Below are 19644 nucleotides of genomic sequence, written 5' to 3'. Positions count from 1 at the left end.
TTGACTGATACAGAAGAATTTACCTACTTATACACACACACCACTCTCACATACATATACATACACACACATTTTATATATATATATACACACACATATAAAATACATTATATTATATGCAATATATAAATGCAATAAATAAATATATAAATATTTAATGCATATAGATATAATCAAAATTCATATCTTGATTCTTGCATAATTGCAATGTAATTCCTTATTTGATCTTGTTCTAATTAATTGTGTGCCTGCAAGTCCTTGTCTAGATAAAACTAGGATTAAATAAGAATTTTATAGATATTATTCAGCTTTATTTTTCTGCCACTGTAGAACAATGATCAAATACTCCCTTCATTCTTTTCAAATTCAAATAGATTATGATTCATTATTTTCTTTCCACCCATTTTTTAATCAGATATTGGACAACTTAATCAGTATCTTATTCAGATGGATGGTTTTATCAATGAATAAAAGTCTATAAGCAATCTTACCTGGAATGTTAATAGTTTGTTGGCATTTCATTGGGTTTTTGTTGGTAACTTGTATTTCTTAATTAGATTTCAGAATACAAGCCAGATCTTTTAAATTCTACAGTATTTGGTATGTGTAGCACTCAATTCCATTTCAACTGATAGAAAAAAAGGATAAAAAATTCACTGACTTGTGAAGTATAAGGAATAACACAGAGGACATTGGGAGATGGAGAGGAGAAGTGATTTGGGGAAAATTGGAGAAGGAGACAAACCATGAGAGACTGTGGACTGAGAAAGAAACTGAGCATTTTGGAGGGGAGGGGAGTGGGGGGTTGGGTGAAGCTGGTGGTGGGTATTAAGAAGGGCACATATTGCATGGAACACTGGGTGTGGTGCATAAACGATGAAATTCAGAACACTGAAAAAAATTCAATTCAATAAAACAAAACAATAAATAAATAAACATAAATAAAGTGAAATTTATTTTATCCGGAAAGAAAAATCCTACTGGTAGATGTCAGAAATGACTAATTCAGATGCCCCAAAAATGTCAAGAGGATCCAATTTCTCTCTCCCTCTCTCTTTCACTTTCCTTCTCTTTCCCTCAGCTCCTCTATATTGACTTCCTTTTAGATTAATTCTCTCCTCACAGGAAAATGAACAGCAGTTCCACACCATATAGCTTCTCATCCTCAAGATCAATGAAAAAATGCAAGCTTTGACTATTCACCAAAAAAAAATAAATAAATAAAATAATAAAAAATTAAAAAAAAAAAAAAGTCCATGCCTGACTTTCATTGGTCTAAAGTGGTGCATATGACCATTTTTGGCCAATTCAGTTGCCTTTTATATGGGACATGCCAATTGGCTTAAACCAGTTAGATCTTACACCTGCAGACTGGAGAAAGCTAGTACTACTCCAACTCTGGCTTGAGAGAAGGAACATTGGCACACTGTTTTGCTAGGTTGAAAAGTGGAAAAAAAAAATGCTCCCTATAATCACTTTTTTTTTTCTTTTCAACAAACTTCTTGACATTGATGAATAAAGTAAAGTATTAATTTGGTGACGTAAACTTTCAAAAAAAATCTATTGAAAAGTGAAGTCATATGAAATACATGACTTAGTACATAACTATGCCAGAAATGATCACACTCATGTTTCCTCTTTTGCAGTATTTACTGAGTTATCCCTGAGAAGATTCTCAGTCATAAGATTAATTTCCCAATGTTTTCCTTGCATGTAGGTTTGGCTCTGTAACTAGATCTTGTCTATGAAGGTATGCCAAGTTATATATGCTACTGTGGTCAGGGCTTTTAACGAAAGTTTGTGCTATCTCCACTCTCTCTTTCTTAATCTTCCATCTGGGTGCAGAAAATTCTAAGGAACTAAAAGATTTCAAGGCTTTGAAACTGAGGCACCCTGGGTCCTTGACTCACCATATGATTGTAAACGGCCCTAGCCAGAAACATCAACAATGGATTAACACATAAGAAAGAGATAAACTTCTGAAAATTGGGGGATTGATTATTGGCTAGTTGCTGTTACTCTAATTAATACAAAATCAAATGAAGATAGAATAACTTTTATACTAGCTATTTCAAAGTATCACTGTTCATCTTATTATTAATACATTACTGGGAGAATGAACAAGTAGATGGACCTTATTTCTTTTTATAATATTTTCCTTTTGAAATGGAAATTAATCCAATTTTTAAAACTATGTCCCTGGAGAATAAAAATACAATTTTCATTCTATCGTGCATCCCATTATAAATAGAAATTACTATTTAGAATAATTATCTCAGCAATCTACCCATGAGCAACTTAAAATTGTCTGTCTCGCTTTAAAGGAGATTCCAGATGAAAGACAGAGACCTAGAAGTCAACAGAATTGGGTTATTTGAAGAAAATTTTGAGTGGTTATGACTCAAGATGTCTTGAGCCTGGAATATGAAAGGAGAATTTTCAGCAATAATGCTGGAGAGTTGGCAGAGGTCAGATTATGAAGGCAAGTGAAGGCCAACATAAGGACTTTAGATAAGCTCTAAAAACAGTAGAGTCACTGAAGGATTTTAAACAAAGGAATCAGGATTTGTTTCAGAAAGGTCACTCTGGCTTCAAGTAAAAGGTAGGTAAGGACTCCTCTTTCTTCAATCAAATCAAAACCAAAAGAATAAGAAGTAGAGAATGCCATCTATAACAATTATGTAAAACTACCCAATTGTAAACCATAATTGATAAAGTTCTTCCAACTGTATGAAAATTGTTCAAGTAAGGTTGTTGAATATAAATTCATGCTACGGAGGTATTGATAACACAGATCCCCAAAGTTTATATGCTTATTAAGAATCCATTTTGAGGGCGCCTGGGTGGCTCTGTGGGTTAAGCCGCTGCCTTAGGCTCAGGTCATGATCTCAGGGTCCTGGGATCGAGTCCCGCATCAGGCTCTCTGCTCAGCAGGGAGCCTGCTTCCCTCTCTCTCTCTCTCTGCCTGCCTCTCTGTCTACTTGTGATCTCTCTCTGTCAAATAAATAAATAAAATCTTTAAAAAAAAAAAAAAGAATCCATTTTGAAGATCAACAGGCTCCAGATGACGGGAAAAGTTTCTAGAACATTCCACAGCTCTCTCTTGACATTGCTGAGTAGCATGGAAAGTATAGCTGAATAAAGAAAGAAGCAGGCACTCCCTTTTTGCAAAAGAAAGTTGTCAGAATAGAAGATAGCAATCAGTTGAGAATCTTACTTTGCCAAAGAAATAAATGCCAAGTGGTCTTATAAAGGACCTGTGACATATAAGGCATCGTTTCTGCCCAACTAATTTCCTGTTGGCTCAAAGAGGAGCCAAGCTCATGGAGCTGACTCTTAGTGGCAAGGTTCAGAGGCAGTGCAACGGAATCCAATAATCTCTAGGCTCAATTCATTCCCTTGGCCTTTCTTCTTTACTGCCTATCATTAAATGAGTGGGGCATAAAAGGCTCCAAAAATGTATAATAAAAAATGTATCAGCATGGGACCCATGTAAAGATATTGCAAAAAAGGGAATTGAACAAAAAGACCACAAGAAATGAACAAGATAAATTATACAATCAAGTCAAAGCATAATACTCACAGCATTGCTTCACCAAATCTGCCTGTAACTAAAAGAATTATTTGGAGACAGGCCATACTGGAGGGAGAAAGCCCAGTTAGGAGAAAGTTTAAATAATCCTGATGCATCCTAAATTAGGACTCCAACAGTGAAAATGGATAAAGTGATACAGATCACTGTCATCTGTCTTTGATTTTCAGATAATCATTTACATAAGATGTGAGTTTACATTTTATATATGGTCAAGCTCAGTTTCAGTAGGTACAATGTGCCTAAAAAAATCTCAACCCTTTGGGTAGTTAGATTAAAATTTAATTATTACTAAGTATTTAAAAGTAGGAACCAAAGAGAAATTTGCATCTTTATAAGTATGGACATTTCTCTCATATAATTGTCTCATTGAGGACAAGAAGAATTACAAAAAAGGTCTCCATGACCCATTCTTCTCAAAATGCTCTTGACCATGTATTGGGAATTATATTACTTTTAATGAGATTCCCCACTTCAAAAGTGCTCCACACTTTTCTTAGTGCCAATTCACCTGTTTTATTTATTTATTTATTTAATATATTTAAGGTTTGGTCTATAATTTGCTAAATCTTTTTGTGAGACAAAAATCCTTATAGATGTTATTAACTGCTGACTATTTTGCTTCCCACCAGATACACAGTTTCCAGGGTGGTCTGCTTATACTTCCTTTATCCCATACTCATAGGTCAGATAATTTCAGAACTCAGAAACTTTAGTAGTTTACAAAGGAATGTCATATCATTAATTTTATAACAAGCCGGTAAGTTCTGGTGAAGCACCTTATATTAGAACTTGCTAATATTTCTCCAGCAAAACAAATTAACATGCATTCTATGTGAAATAAGTAAGGACTCTAAATAGCTTGCATCATTTCAGGTCAGGTGTTATCATAAAATGCGTTAGTAGCTAATGTTTTTCAGATTTTAAAATTATTATTTTTGGCTTTGTAAAGACAGATGAGAAGGTATTTTAGATCTGTTTTTCTATAAACTTTATGTGACCCTGCCACTCCCTTGCTTCTGATATTCCAATGGCTGCTCCCCAATTACTGCATGATAGTTAATCAAAACTTGTAAAATGGTACAAAAGATTATCTGTGCTCTGATCCCTTCTTACGGAACCAGAATTATCTTTGACCTATTCTTGCTTTGAAGTTTATGTTCTAGCAGTAAGAAACCCCTTGTTTTCCCCTTAGTTTACTCCTTACTCAAGGAAATACCAAACTTTTTGTCAATTCCATAGATTGGTTTATTTGGACTGGCAATCCTACCTTTCATTTTCCCTTCACCTACATAATTTCATACTTATTCAAAGTCTCATCCAGATGTCACTACTTCCAGGAACTGCTAGAATAGAATACTGTGCTATTTAGCCATTCATTCCATTACCCCCACTACCACACACATACACTCATGCACATTCCCTACACACATAGGAGCCCAGCTGAGCTCAGTGTCCCTGTCCCTGTTCTGTGATCCTCTATGATCTTATTTATAATCTCTATCAATGAATGTACCACATTGTATCATATATTTTTGTTTATATCACTTTTTCCCTGTCCACATTGAGCCTTTGGGGGAAATAATTATACATTTCTCATCTTTGAATCCCTAAGTTTTAAAAAATAGATGATGATATTTAAAAGATGTTCATTGTTGAGAGGAAACAAAGAAGCAGAAGAAAAATAAATGAGTGAGTGACAGAGTGAGTAAGTGCACAGGTTTACTGTAATGGGAGACTTTGTGATTTTCTCAACTGTGAGGAAACATAAGCAAAAGCAATCCCTTTGTGAGTTTTGGCAAAGGTCACACCACCCAAGGAATCTTGAGTCATTGGGTGATATTAATTACCAAACTTTACAATGGGCTCATCAACATGTTGCCTGCTCCAAGCACCCAATTTATACACCAGCAAGTCCCTGAATCATCCATGTGTTTATAGTTTAAAAGTAGCTTATATTAGCAATAACTTTCCCGCAGAAGATACTTCTTTAGGACAAATGGCCAGCTGGTATTAATGAGATTCTGCTACCTGAAACCTTCAACACCACCCAGAAGTTCATTTGTCTCCCCAAATACCCTGGGGAACAATGGTCTCCATTAAAATGGAGTACATTTTAAATAACTGAGTTTTAATTTCAGTAGAGTTCAATGAAAAATAGATCAATATGACTACATGGAGCTGAGACAATAGGAATTGGTTGTATGCACTTCATATGTCATGTTTTCACTTGGTCTACTGTCAGCAAAAACAGTGTCGCCTGAGCTGCTTTTTAGTAAATAGAATTTTTGGTTATGGAGTATGTTTAAAGGTTGAACACACCATAGGTTTTTGTTTGTTTGTTTGTTTGTTTTGTCTTTTGTTCAGCATGATACTTACCTTTACTGGCTAGCTCTGACTAAAGACTGACAGAACATCCCCACACTTCAAAGGCATATATATATATATATATATATATATATAAAATTTATTTATTTGTTTATTTTTGAGTACCAGCATATGCCAGCACCGGAGCACTAGTATTCAAATAAGATATGGTTTCTGCATTCTAATAGCTTATTTAAAAATTATCAACATCTGCAAATCAATCAGTGTGATACAATATGTTAATAAAACAAAGAACAAGAACCATATGATACTCTCAATAGATGCTGAAAAAACATTTGACAAAGTACAGCATCCTTTCTTGATCAAAACTTTTCACAGTGTAGGGATAGAGGGAACATACCTCAATATTATCAAAGCCATTTATGAAAAACCCACAGTGAGTACCATTCTTAACGGGGAAAACATGAGAGCTTTTCCCCTAAGGTCAGGAACATGGCAGGAAGTCCACTATTACCACTGCTACTCAACGTAGTACTAGAAGTCCTAAGTTCAGCAACCAGACAACAAAAAGAAATAAAAGGAGTCCAAACCGGCAATGAAGGAGTCAAACTTTCACTCTTTGCAGATGACATGATACTTTTTGTGGAAAATCCAAAAGACTCCACTCCAAAATTGCTAGATCTCATACAGGAATTCAGTAGTGTCACGATCTAAAATCAACTCACAGAAATCAGTTGCATTTCTACACAACAAAACCAAGATAGAAGAAAGAGAAATTAAAGAGTCAATCCCATTTACAATTGCACCCAAAACCATAAGGTACCTAGGAATAAATCTAACAAAAGAGGCAAAGAATCTGTCCTCAAAAAAAAAAAAAAAAAAAAAAAAAAAAAAAAAGTAGAATAGTCGTGAAAGAAATTGAGGAAGACACAAAGAAATGGAAAAACTTTCTAAGCTCATGGATTAGAAGAACACATATTGTGAAAATGTCTATGCTACCTAGCACAATCTACACATTTAATGCAATCCCTATCAAAATATCATCAACATTTTTCAAATAAATAGGTCAAATAATCCTAAAATTTATATGGAACCAGAAAAGATGCTGAAGAGCCAGAGGAATGTTGAAAAAGAAAACCAAAGCTGGTGACATCACAATTCTGGACTTCAAGCTCTGTTACAAAGCTGTAATCATCAAGACAATATGGTATTGGCACAAAAACAGACACATAGATCAATGTAATGGAATAGAGAGCCCAGAAATGGACCCTCAATTCTATGGTCAACTAATCTTCAACAAAGCAGGAAAGAATGTCCAATGGAAAAATGTCTCTTCAACAAATGGTGGTGGGAAAATTGGACGGCCACATGCAGAAGAATGAAACTGGACCATTGTCTTACAACCACACACAAAAATAGACTCAAAATGGATAAAAGGCCCCAATGTGAGACAGGAATCCATCAAAATCCTTCAGGAGAACACAGGCAGCAATGTCTTCATCCTCAGCCACAGCAACTTCTTCTTAGACACGTCGCCAAAGGCGAGGGAAGCAAGAGCAAAAATGAACTGGTGGGACTTCATCAAGATCAAAAGCTTTTGCACAGCAAAGGAAACAGTCAACAAAACCAAAAGACTGCTGACAGAATGGGGGAAGATATTTTCAGATGACATATCAGATAAAGGGCTAGTATCCAAGATCTACACAGAACTGCTCAACCTCAACACCCAAAGAACAAATAATCCAATCGAGAAATGGGCAGAAGACACAAACAGACATTTCTGCAAAGAAGACATCCAAATGGCCAACAGACACACGAAAAAGTGCTCCATATCACTCGGCATCAGGGAAATACAAATCAAAACCACAGTGATATACCACTTCACACATGTCAGAATGGTTAAAATTAACAAGTCAGGAAATGATAGGTGTTGGCGAGGATTCGGAGAAAGGGGAATCCTCCTACACTGTTGGTGGGAAAGCAAGCTGGAGCAGCCACTCTGGAAAATAATATAGAGGTTCCTCAAAAAGTTGAAAGTAGGGCTACCCTATGACCCAGCAATTGCACTACAGGGTATTTACCCTAAAGATACAAATGTAGTGATCTGAAGGGGCATGCACACCTTCATGATTATAGCAGCAATGTCCACAATAATCAAACTATGGAAAGAGCCTAGATATCTAACAAGAGATGAATGTATAAAGAAGGTGTGGTATATATCTATATATCTATATCTATATCTATATCTATCTATATCTATATAGATATACAATGGAATACTATGCAGCCATCAACCCATCCCTCCAAATCTTGCCATTTGCAATGCTATGGATGGAACTACCAGATATTATGCTTAGTGAAAAAAGTCAATTAGAGAAAGACAATTATCGTATGATCTCTCTGGTATGAGGAATTTGAGAGACAGGGTGGAGTTAATGGGGGGAAAGGAGGGAAAAATGAAGCAAGATTGGACCAGGGAGGGAGACAAACCATAAAAGACTTTTTTTTTTTTTAAGATTTTATTTATTTATTTGACAGACAGAGATCACAAGTAGGCAGAGGCAGACAGAGAGAGAGAGGAGGAGGCAGGCTCCCCACTGAGCAGAGAGCCTGATATGGGGCTCGATCCCGGGATCCAGGGACCATGACCTGAACAGAAGGCAGAGACTTTAACCCACTGAGCCACCCAGGTGCCCCAAGGGACTCTTAATCACAGGTAACAAACTGAGGGCTGCGGGAGGGAAGGGGTGGATGGGAGGGATGAGGTGGCTAATGATGGATATTGGGGAGGGTATGGGCTATGTTGCGTGCTATGAACTGTGTAAGACTGATGAATCACAGACTTGTACCCCTGAAACAAATAATACATTATACGTTAGTAAAATTTAAAAAAATGAAAGTTATGGATAATTTTGGCTATATTGCAGTATTTGTTGATAATATGGTAAAACACCAACCCTCAGAAAGTGCTCAGAAATGGATAGCTATGTGTTCATCTCTCTCTCTCTCTCTTTCAATCTGGCTATTTGCTATCCTAGGAGTTTTTCAAAACTTTTTAGGCCTGGGAAGAGAAAAGACATCACTCAGATTTGTCAATGGTTCCGGTAATTAACATTTTGGTGGAGAAAAATGGTTGATCGTGGAGAAAGTACTATCAAATTTCACGTCATCTTTGATACTAAATGTCTTATCTCTGTAAGACTGAATGTCTTTCCTCTAGACATTTTGTTTTCATCCAGTAGATTTGGATTTAAAGTTTTATTTCACAGGCTCTCAAAACTGAATGGTTCTCATAGAATTATACAAAGGAGGAAACTGAGGCCCACAGAAGATTTGAGGGGTAAAGAAACTCAAAGTGTTGTACAGTTAATCAATGGCAGTCTGTAGAACACTTACTCTTTACCCAGTGCCCCTAGATCATGCTATGTCATCTGAGAGTCAGAGAAGTAAACCAAGATTGGAAGAAGAAGATGAGTAAGGAGGACTTATCAGATAAAATTCAAAGCCCCCAAGAGCTGAATCTATATGAGCAACACCAGGTGATGACAGCTAACCAGGAGGTGCTGTAGTGAGCACTCCTTCCGGAAGAGAGAATCTTTCTCTTTTGCTATCACATTTTAGTTAATTGTAAGTCCCTGGGCCCACAGGTCATTTGCTAGCTAAACAGAGCCCAGGCTCAGTGACATGATTTTGCCAAAAGGGTCTCAATATTTATTTTGTTTTCCCAAAGTAGTGTTAAGTCCATCCAAGTTTTAACTGAGCTATTTCATAGGAAGAAGAAACAAAAGAAGAAAACAGGTAGCAGTTTAAAGTGCTGTGTGATGTTAAAAGGCAGAGGGCAGGCAGTCTGATAGTGGAAGCCAGAATTCAGGCTCTGGTGGCTGATGTGTGGACTTAGTCTTCATCATTTGAGATCTACTCACTGCAGTGTTCTCATTTTCTTTCCTGATCCATAAAGAAAGCTTTATGGGCTTCCAACTCTGGTCATGTCAGACTCAGAAACATACACCCAAAATTGTGCCGCTCTTAGGTAAACTGAGAAATACTTGAATCCCCCACAAAGTGAGATAACATCTGGGTGGTAAAAAAGGAACTGCTGAGGATTAATCTTCCTTATTTTGTGAGCAGACTGGAAGCCACCAATGTCAATCTTAAAGTGATTTAGGACCTGTGAAATTTCAAAATCCACTTTCTGCTCAATGAACTCCACAGACAGCAACAATTCCTATTTCAAGCTGTCAACAAGGGTAGTGTTCAAAGGTCTGGTCTTTCTTGGAAAAAAAAAATCAAATAATTGCCATTACCATTTTTCTTCAAACAGAACAGATCGAAATACACACACCCCTTTTTCCTAAGAGACCTGTTCCTTCTGACATGTGGGTTTGTGTGGGCTGGTTCATCAGTGTGGAATCCGGTGGCTTCTCCCTCCAAATATATCATCCTAAGCCCTTCATCTTCAGCACTTCTCAGGTTCTGTCTCCTCTTCTGATCGCTTCTGTCCTGTGATTTCTCCCTCTGATTTCCAACCTCTTTTGTAATGCCTGCTCTTTTTCTTTAAGAACTTATGTATTTACCGGGGCGCCTGGGTGGCTCAGTGGGTTAAGCCGCTGCCTTCGGCTCAGGTCATGATCTCAGAGTCCTGGAATCAAGCCCCGCATCGGGCTCTCTGCTCAGCAGGGAGCCTGCTTCCTCCTCTCTCTCTGCCTGCCTCTCTGCCTGCTTGTGATCTCTCTGTCAAATAAAAAAAAAAAATCTTTAAAAAAAATAAAAAGAACTTATGTATTTACCATCTAGAATTGTCTTCTGCACAAAGACAACAAAGAAGAAACATAATTCAAAACCAGGAGATTTTTGCTGTACTTCAATTACACTTCTAATTTGCTCTCCAAGCCTAAATTTCTCATCTCCAAAATGGGGAAAGCATATGGATGGCATGTAGATTATTTCGAATAGGTAACCTCGGGTTTATCTGTGTGTTCATGGGTGTATGCTACATTTCACTTATATAGTATAGTTTTTGAGGGAAGGAAGTTTCCTTTGTGCCATTTACAGTGTGGCTGCAGTTCTAAGTTAAAAAAAAATGCTCAATAAATCAATCATTAATTTGATTTATTTATAAATTTGATTTATTAAACCAATTAAAATTAAATATAAGTTTAAATACTATAAATAGTATTTGATTTATTTATAAACAGTAAATCCCTGTTTAAAATTACAAAGATTTCCTGTACAACTTCATACCATCTCAGCTATGAACCTAAAGGGCTGAAAGTGAGACACAAGTCCATCATCTTAACTGGTACCACCTCACAGCCCTTCTCCCTTTTGATATGGAAGAGGGCTTTGAAGATGCACATTCCTACTCTTAGCCTCCCTTCTAACATTAGAATACAAGGTGAATGGATCCAGGCTGTATAATTTGCTTTGAATAACAAATTGCATTTACATGCATATATCTAGTAAGTGCTTCTGGATGATAATGGCATTGATGATCACTCACACCAAAAAATGATTGAGTGGTAGCTGGAAGGATGGAGTTTAGGAAGTAAAATGGAAAGAATTAACATGTTTATTATGACCTAGCAATCGCTAGGGGAGAAGTATCTTTAAACATTCTTATTCCCTTCCATTTCTGCATGTATCTGGCACTTGTCATAACAGCCCCAGGCAAGTTACAATAATGAGAGCAACATATGGCATTTGAAGAGTGCCAGCTCCAAGGAGGGAGGGTGACTTACAGGGGCACTATCAAGGGAAGTAAAGGAGCAAATACTTGTGTCAAGTTTAGGAAATTGGTTCCAGAAGATAGTTAGATCCTATTTCTATGTTTTGTGAAGTCTATCCTATCATTATTTTTATCATTGCCTCCATTTCCTACTCCCTTTCTTTATCTTTAAGCATACTGACCATTGAAACAGGCTGTGAGGATTGCCTAAGAATAATAGCTCATGTTCTGTCACTTCCTGCAAGACAGACTTTGATGAAACACAAAGAAGCCAAGACTTAATTTAAAATTTGTTGAGATATTTCTACATAATGACCAAGAGGAGACAAATAAGTTTTAAATGATCAATTATAGTCAAAATAAATTATTTGGTATTATATGGAAAGGAAAAACATAAATGTTTAGCTCAGATTTTAAAACATCTAGATCAATCCATTTGGATATGTAGTCATGATAATTGAAAACACTGAAAGAGTTTGGGTAATTCTCATAGAACCCTAAAACTGATGTGGATGACTATTTTCTCGCTAAATATTAAGACAATATCCTCACTATTTAAGAGCATGATTTTCTTGTGTGTGTGTGTGTGTGTGTGTGTGTGTGTGTGTGTGTGTTTAAGAAAACACAAAAGTTTTAAAAGGAACTCAAGTTTTTGGAAATCATGTTTTGTTTTGTTTTCTTAATCTCTCTAGAAATTCCCATAGCTCCATGGAGAGGGAGACTGTGTTCTAATGAGTTTAATAAGGGGTTGTGCCAAGAAGAGGAGTCTGTGACTAAAATTGTTTGGAAAACACCTTGCTCCATGTGTCTCTTAGAGAAACTTGCTTACAAATGAGATGTCTCTAGCAACAGAGTAGTCTTTTAATTTTTAGGAAAGAGGAATAGCTGTTGGCCATTGCATTCTGTTTGAGAACTGTGTCACAGTGGTATAAAAACCTGAAAAGAAGGGCGCCTGGGTGGCTCGGTGGGTTGGGCCGCTGCCTTCGGCTCAGGTCGTGATCTCAGGGTCCTGGAATCGAGTCCCGCATCGGGCTCTCTGCTCAGCGGGGAGCCTGCTTCCCTCTCTCTCTCTCTCTCTCTGCCTGCCTCTCTATCTGCTTGTGATCTCTCTCTGTCAAATAAATAAATAAAATCTTAAAAAAAAAAAACCTGAAAAGAAGGTTCTCTTTTATAAAACAAAACTGAAAAAGATCAACTTTGAGGGTTGTTAAGATATTTAGAGAAACTATACCTTTATGATCTACACTAGGCAGATAGGAGCTGGAGCCTGAGACTCCTTGTAAAATAGGCACAATAATACTTAAATCATAGAGGTATTTGGCAGAATAATTATAATATATGTGGATACCACATTAAGTGGAGTGTAAGATGACTCAAGGATTTCATCACTGGAGATGTTTCTGGCCCTAAGTTTTTAAAATAAACTAAATTATATCTTATGTAAACATATATAAAAATTATGTGTCTTTTCTTCTATTGGGAAAAAAAGCCATGTTGATTTTGATCCATTTCTTGACAAAAACAACAATGAGTCAGTATATACAATACAATTCAAATAAAGGGCTTGTCTATTTAAAAACTCTTGCAAATGGACAGACTTCTGTAAGATTAACATTTTAACTGACAGGAAGGAGTCTGGTAAGTCATAGTTTAGGGCTGATTTGTTAGCTGAATACTATTGCAACCAATAATAAATGTTCCTACAAAAAACAGTCATGAATACACAAGATCTAAATATGCATGAGGTTATATTGTTTCAAGAATCATAACTCAAACTGGCATCTAAATTCTTCATGGAGATTATCTTTCATTTGTAAAGCTTGTAGGACAGAGCTGAAATTGTCCAGTTCTATTCAGAACCAATGAATATTTTATATTAGTTCATCTCCACATTGTAAAAGATTTACATCTTGAGGACATTAAAATTAACTTAAGAGATTAATGCACAATAACAAAAAGAAAAAAAAAAAGTAGATTCACTTTCAAGTTAAAATCATGGGGAAGGCCTTGTTTTGGGATTGGCAGCCTGCCACCAAATGCACAACCTTGTCTAAGGCTGCTCTGCCACAATATTTCCTCTGGTCATAGTTCAACAGAATTTTATTGTGTTTATTTAAATAATTAGTCTGAAGATTGTTTCTTTGATGAAATAGCTATTTCCAAAAGGTGCTCTGGGGCAGAAATGATGAGTCTCAAGACAAGACGAGCTCATCTTCCATAATTACAAAGGACCTAGAGAGAGACAATCTCATCTCTAGACATTCAGGAGTTCAAATTTTGGTTGTGTATTCCAAAGTGTGCTTTATTTCTTTGAAACATCTCCATAAGTAATGTGGTTAAAAGCCCAATGATAATAAAGTCTTAAATGCCAAATTGTTTGGTTATTCATGCTAAATTGGATCTGTGGTTTGCTCAAAGGAAGAATTTATTATAGAATTTCAAATGACAGGACCAGGTTGAAAATATTTTGGAAGAATTAAAATCACTCAAATGCCTTCAGTGAAGTGTAAGTATCATGTGAGGGTAACATAACATTTATTTCAGTAGCAATTTCAAGAGGCCCACTTACAGCCAAGAGACTTTTCATCAAGAGCATATATACTCAAAAGACCCAAATCAAATTTAGGTGTGACTTTGAACAAATTGTTTTGACTTGGTGAACTTGGTTTTCTCTGAGAAGTAGTGTTAATAGTATTTACTGAGCTAGACTACTAATTGAATGTGATGACTAATGTACAGGGCACAGAGTAGGTTCTTTACTGATAGTGCATGGATGGTCCAAAGAATTTCACTAGCAGTGAAATACCCTTACTAATTTCAAGTGTACACTCTTTTTGTAGATCTGAATGTTAGTGAGTGTGTGTGTGTGTGTGTGTGTGTGTGTGTATGTGTTAACCTCTGATTGTGAGTATGAGAGAGAGCCAGAGAAGGAGAATGGGAAAGAGCATGTGAGAACAAGAAATTCTGCTAGAGAAAATAATGAGCTATCTTGTCAACACTTTGGTTAAGTAGGATAGAAATGTGAGCTGACTTTGTCTTCCTGACCCATCCTTGGCTCCCTTAGGTCCAACTTCTGGTGGAGGTGGTGAAAATCAGTGGTAGAAAGCTCTTCAGCTTTCTGAACTGACCCAGGTGTGAAGGTTGGAAGTCTTCTACTCCCAGAGATGATTTTTGAAGCATTTGGTCCTTGTGACTGATGTAAATACCACTATCAGTTTCAATCCTAGTATATGTTAAACTACTAAATTATAGTGCAAGAGGACCTGGTGGGACCACCTTCAATTTTCTTTTTTTTTTTTTTTTAAAGATTTTATCTATTTATTTGACAGAGAGAAATCACAAGTAGGCAGAGAGGCAGGCAGAGAGAGAGGAGGAAGCAGGCTCCCTGCTGAGCAGAAAGCCCGATGTGGGGCTCGAACCCAGGACCTGGGATCATGACCTGAGCCGAAGGCAGCGGCTTAACCCACTGAGCCACCCAGGCGCCCCAAATTTTCAAGTAAATAATAATACAATTCTGAAAGACATACCATAGCCTATGTAGTTACCGGCTCTCACTGAATAGGAGGAAGATAAGCTTCCTAGGTTCCAAAGGAATTCAGGAAGGTCCCACAGTGATGGTTCCCTTGTTTGCAAGCACCTCTCCCATGCTGACTCTGATTGCCTTACAGCCCCTGCTCTGGCCTCTGCCTGTCCTTATGGGCTGCTGGAAGTGCTATCCAGAGAGAAAGGCCCGTCAGTGTTGGTCCCAAGAACAATTTGTGAGATCCCATCATAGCTTCTGAGCCTTGGAGGGGGATGAAAATGTGGGATTCAGGACAGAGCTATACTGTGTTCTCTGCTGGAGGGGTTGGAGGCTGGTAGAATAGTCTGGGCATATTTTGTCTCTTGCTTCCAGATGAATTTCTTTATATCCAGAGACTTAAATACTTCTGAACATCTCCTTCAAACCCCTCTTTCACTAAAGAGCTAAAAACTGACAAAAATTTCTTACCTCTAAAGAAGTAGACACAATACTTATATCACTGAATTTCTGTTAAGATAACATGTGATACTCTGTGGAGGATTTCTAGAACAGTGTTTGGTGCACAGAGGGTGCTCCAGAAATGGAAGATACATTCTCATCATTGTTTTTAGGATTATCATTGCCACCAAGAAATACATTTGTGGGTTTCTTTGTGTTTTTTTTTTTTTTTTTTTTTTTTTGTTTTGTTTTGTTGTGTTTTGTTGTGTTTAGTTAAGAACTAAAACATGATATAGGAGACCTGGGGAAAAAATTGTGGTCTGTCACCATCTGAAAATGTCCCCACTATCTCTGGAGAGCCTTTTCACTGTGATGATCTCATCTTTCAAGATTTCTGTCCTTTTAAGTCTTTTTAGGATTATATTTGTGAAAGGGAGTTAGGATGACTTGAAAAGAATGTGTTTGGAACAGGTGAGAATCTTCACAGTGAATTATTTAGGTTTCTTGAGAATGTGGGAGGAGAGAATAGTTGCAGGGAGCAGTTAGGTTAATGATATTCTGTCTTTTGCATATAGAATGAGAGTAGTTCACCTCTCAGAAATTGGCTTTTTATGTCAGATGTCAGAACCATGTTCAGTTTCTCTTGGTGTTTGATCTCTATCAGAAACCTCCTGTCAACATAAAATTTAGGGCCAGTTATGTTGAAATCTCAGCTAAAAGACTTTCTAAATTTGTGTGGCACCACACAGAATTAGAATTTTCTTTGCCGGGGCGCCTGGGTGGCTCAGTGCGTTAAGCCTCTGCCTTCCGCTCAGGTCATGATCCCAGGGCCCTGGGATCAAGCCCCGCATAGGGCTCTCTGCTCCGCAGGGAGCCTGCTTCCTCCTCTCGCTCTGCTTGCCTCTCGGCCTACTTGTGATCTCTGTCTGTCAAATAAATAAAATATTAAAAAAAAAAGAATTTTCTTTGCCTTCCTTCTTTCCTTCCTTTCTTCCTTCTTTCTGTCTGTCCTTCCTTCCTTCCTTTTCTTTTTTTTTTTTTTTTTTCTCTCACGTTGTCTAGAAATGTTTTTATTCTGTCAACATTCAAGCAAGGACCAGAAAGATGGACTTATACATTCGGTTACACAGTATTTTCTCCACCTGGTGAAAATCATTCTATACATAACGAATCTCAAACAGCGATCCCCATTCACTGTCAGTGTGTATAAGGATCCTCTGTAAGTCTCATTTAAACATAGATTGCTGGACCTCACCTGAGAATGTCTGATTTGGTAGGTCTGTGGAGGGGCCTGAGAATGTGCATTTCCAGCACATTCTCAAGCAGTGCCACCACTGTTGTTCCAGAGACAAACATTGAAAACCACCTTCCTGGAGGACATCTTCCTTGCTGGGGACTTCTGGAAACAGAGGATAAAGTGTTGGAGTTTTCTTTCCTGACATGCCACAAATCCCGTACTATATTCTGGATGCATCTGCACTTCCAATTTCTCACTAAAATGCTTTGTTTGGTAAAGCATGTACTTTGAATTTTTTTGTGCAGAACTAGAGATAAATAAAGAGCTGGTAAACTTTTTCAGGAAAGGATGAGATATTAATTATTTAAGGCTTTCTCCTTCACATATAGTCTCTGTTGCAAATATTTAACTCAGCCATTGTGGTGTGGAAACAGTCACTGACAATACGTAAACAAACAGGTGTGTCTATGTTCCAACAAAACGTTATTTACCCACACTGACATTAGAATTTCATGTATATCTTAGTGTGACATGAAATACTGCTCTTCTTTTGATTTTGTCCCCTATATAAAAATAGAAAAAAAATCTTAATTCTCAGGACATAAAAAAAGCAAGGAACAAAGGCAGAGTCAGCCCACAGGTCTCACCTTGTTGACCCCAAGGATAAATCCTAGCACCTAATGCATGAATGGTAAGCAAGATGTTTTTACGTTACCAGTATACAGATAAGTAGACAATGTTGTCGCCTATAGCACGAGTATCTAAGCCACTTGGCTTTCATCAGAATCACTTAAGAAGATTATTATATTCATAATTCCCATCTTGGCTACCCTACTTCCTATTCAGATACTGATATATTCCAGAAGAAAGGAACTGGTATATCTATTTGCAAACAAATAAACAAATACCTAAAGGTATCTATGATTTTAATGCTCAGTGGATTTGGGAATTATTAACTTTGCAGTACCCAGCACAGTGCCTGGCAGATAGTGTCCTTGATGAATATTAGATGTGAATAAAACACATCCTAACAGAGAAATTCTTAATAACAATAAATTCATAATAGCATTCTATTTTTTATGTAAAAAGATTAAGCCTATCGTTTTATTCACAAGGGCCATTTTGTTACCTTCATCTCTTTACCTTTTTTTTAAAGTCTTGTATAATATTTTTACTTCCCCCTCATCACTGCATTACCTAAGTAGATCTCTCTCAGTGTGAGCATAAAGCTCCCAAGAGATTTGTGTACCTAGGCACTTTGTTGAAGGTGATGAAACATTTTATATTTTCAGTCAGATTTTTTTTTTGGGGGGGGGTGAGGGGGACTCTGCATTACAGTATCTAGGAACAGAAGACAGGAACTAAAAATACAGTGGATTTGGTTAATATGTACTTAGCCTGGGACACGGGAATTCAGCAGCCAGAGCTGATTGAGCAAGTAACTGTTCACATCTGAGTGGAATTAAACTTAATCTTTTCACCGACTTTTAATCTCCAATTAAAAGCGAGCTACAGAAAATAGATTTAGGAAAAAAAAATGCCAACCTAAGCTGTGTGCTTGACAACGATTGTGAAATTTGTGGCAAATACTGACAGAAATAAGCTAACTTGACCCCATGCTATGAGTCATGATGTTTGTACCAAGGATGCCTATGCTGAGTGGTTTTCTTTAAACTGCAAGAGGCAGGCTGGAGGAATTTGAAGCATAAAGATGCATGTCCTTGAGAGGGTGCATTAATTAATGATGGCAAAGTAATCTCACATTAAAGTGCTGCATTATTGTTAAAAGTGTTAATATAATTGAATTATATGTTCTGTGGGGGAGGAAGAGAGCTCATTCTGAATGTACAATTAATTGTCATTTTATAAATCCTCCAGCAGAGTCGCCAAACCTGAGTTGAAGATAACAGTGGCATTTTCTGCTCTCCTATAGAAGCCTCAACATTCACTAGGGGAATGACTTGACAGTGACACTTCTCATCTTATTTGGCAACCTTTCATCATGGAAATAGCAGTGACGGGGCTGTTAAGAGTCACTTACTAGTCATAAACATCAGCCCTTCTTTATAAAACTTTCTCATACAAAATTTTCTCAACCCATGGGACTTTCCTCTCTATAGGGATTAGTTGAGAATGATACACAGATCTAAGAATTTATTATCTAAGAATTATTATCATGGTAACTCTGTCTCATCTGGTTCTGCCTTGGAGGGTGAGTTCTGGGTGCTGCAGTTATTATGGGACATCCTTTCTGGTGAGGCTATGGATGGGAAAAGGTAGAGGCTGAGAGTCAATATCCTCACCTGAACTTCAAGACTGGCCAAGTCAGGCAAGCCACAGTTTGTCATTTATGTCCATAGAAATGGTGTAGCCCCAAACCTGGGGGACAAGCTCCTTCAGTAGGCACCTCAGACAGCTTAAACGCATGAGTTGGGGCAAGAAAAAAAAATCTGAACAAAAAGTGGAAAGAGTGCTGCTCATTCCTGCATTCCTATTAAAAAGAGCATCTATGGCATTGCACCCATTTACTTTAACTTTGCTGACCATGTGTGACAGTTCATTATGCTGTCATCCTTCTCTTGAAAATGATGTACATCATTAATCACTTCCTCAGATGTATGAAGCTCCACAGAGCTTTTGTTTGCTGAAGTTGTTATGACGGTTTGCTTTTTCTTCTTTTGTAGATGTTTGGTCATTTAGCCCTCAAGGTTTTCCAGTAAAGGGAATGAAGTGTTCTCAGAATAAAATTTATTTATCCCCTTTTTCTATTTCATGGTTTATCACATCTCTTCATTTATACT

Source organism: Lutra lutra, chromosome 3, assembly GCF_902655055.1.
Source record: "Lutra lutra chromosome 3, mLutLut1.2, whole genome shotgun sequence".
Classification (NCBI taxonomy): Eukaryota; Metazoa; Chordata; class Mammalia; order Carnivora; family Mustelidae; genus Lutra; species Lutra lutra.
This window is presented reverse-complemented; position numbering follows the sequence as displayed.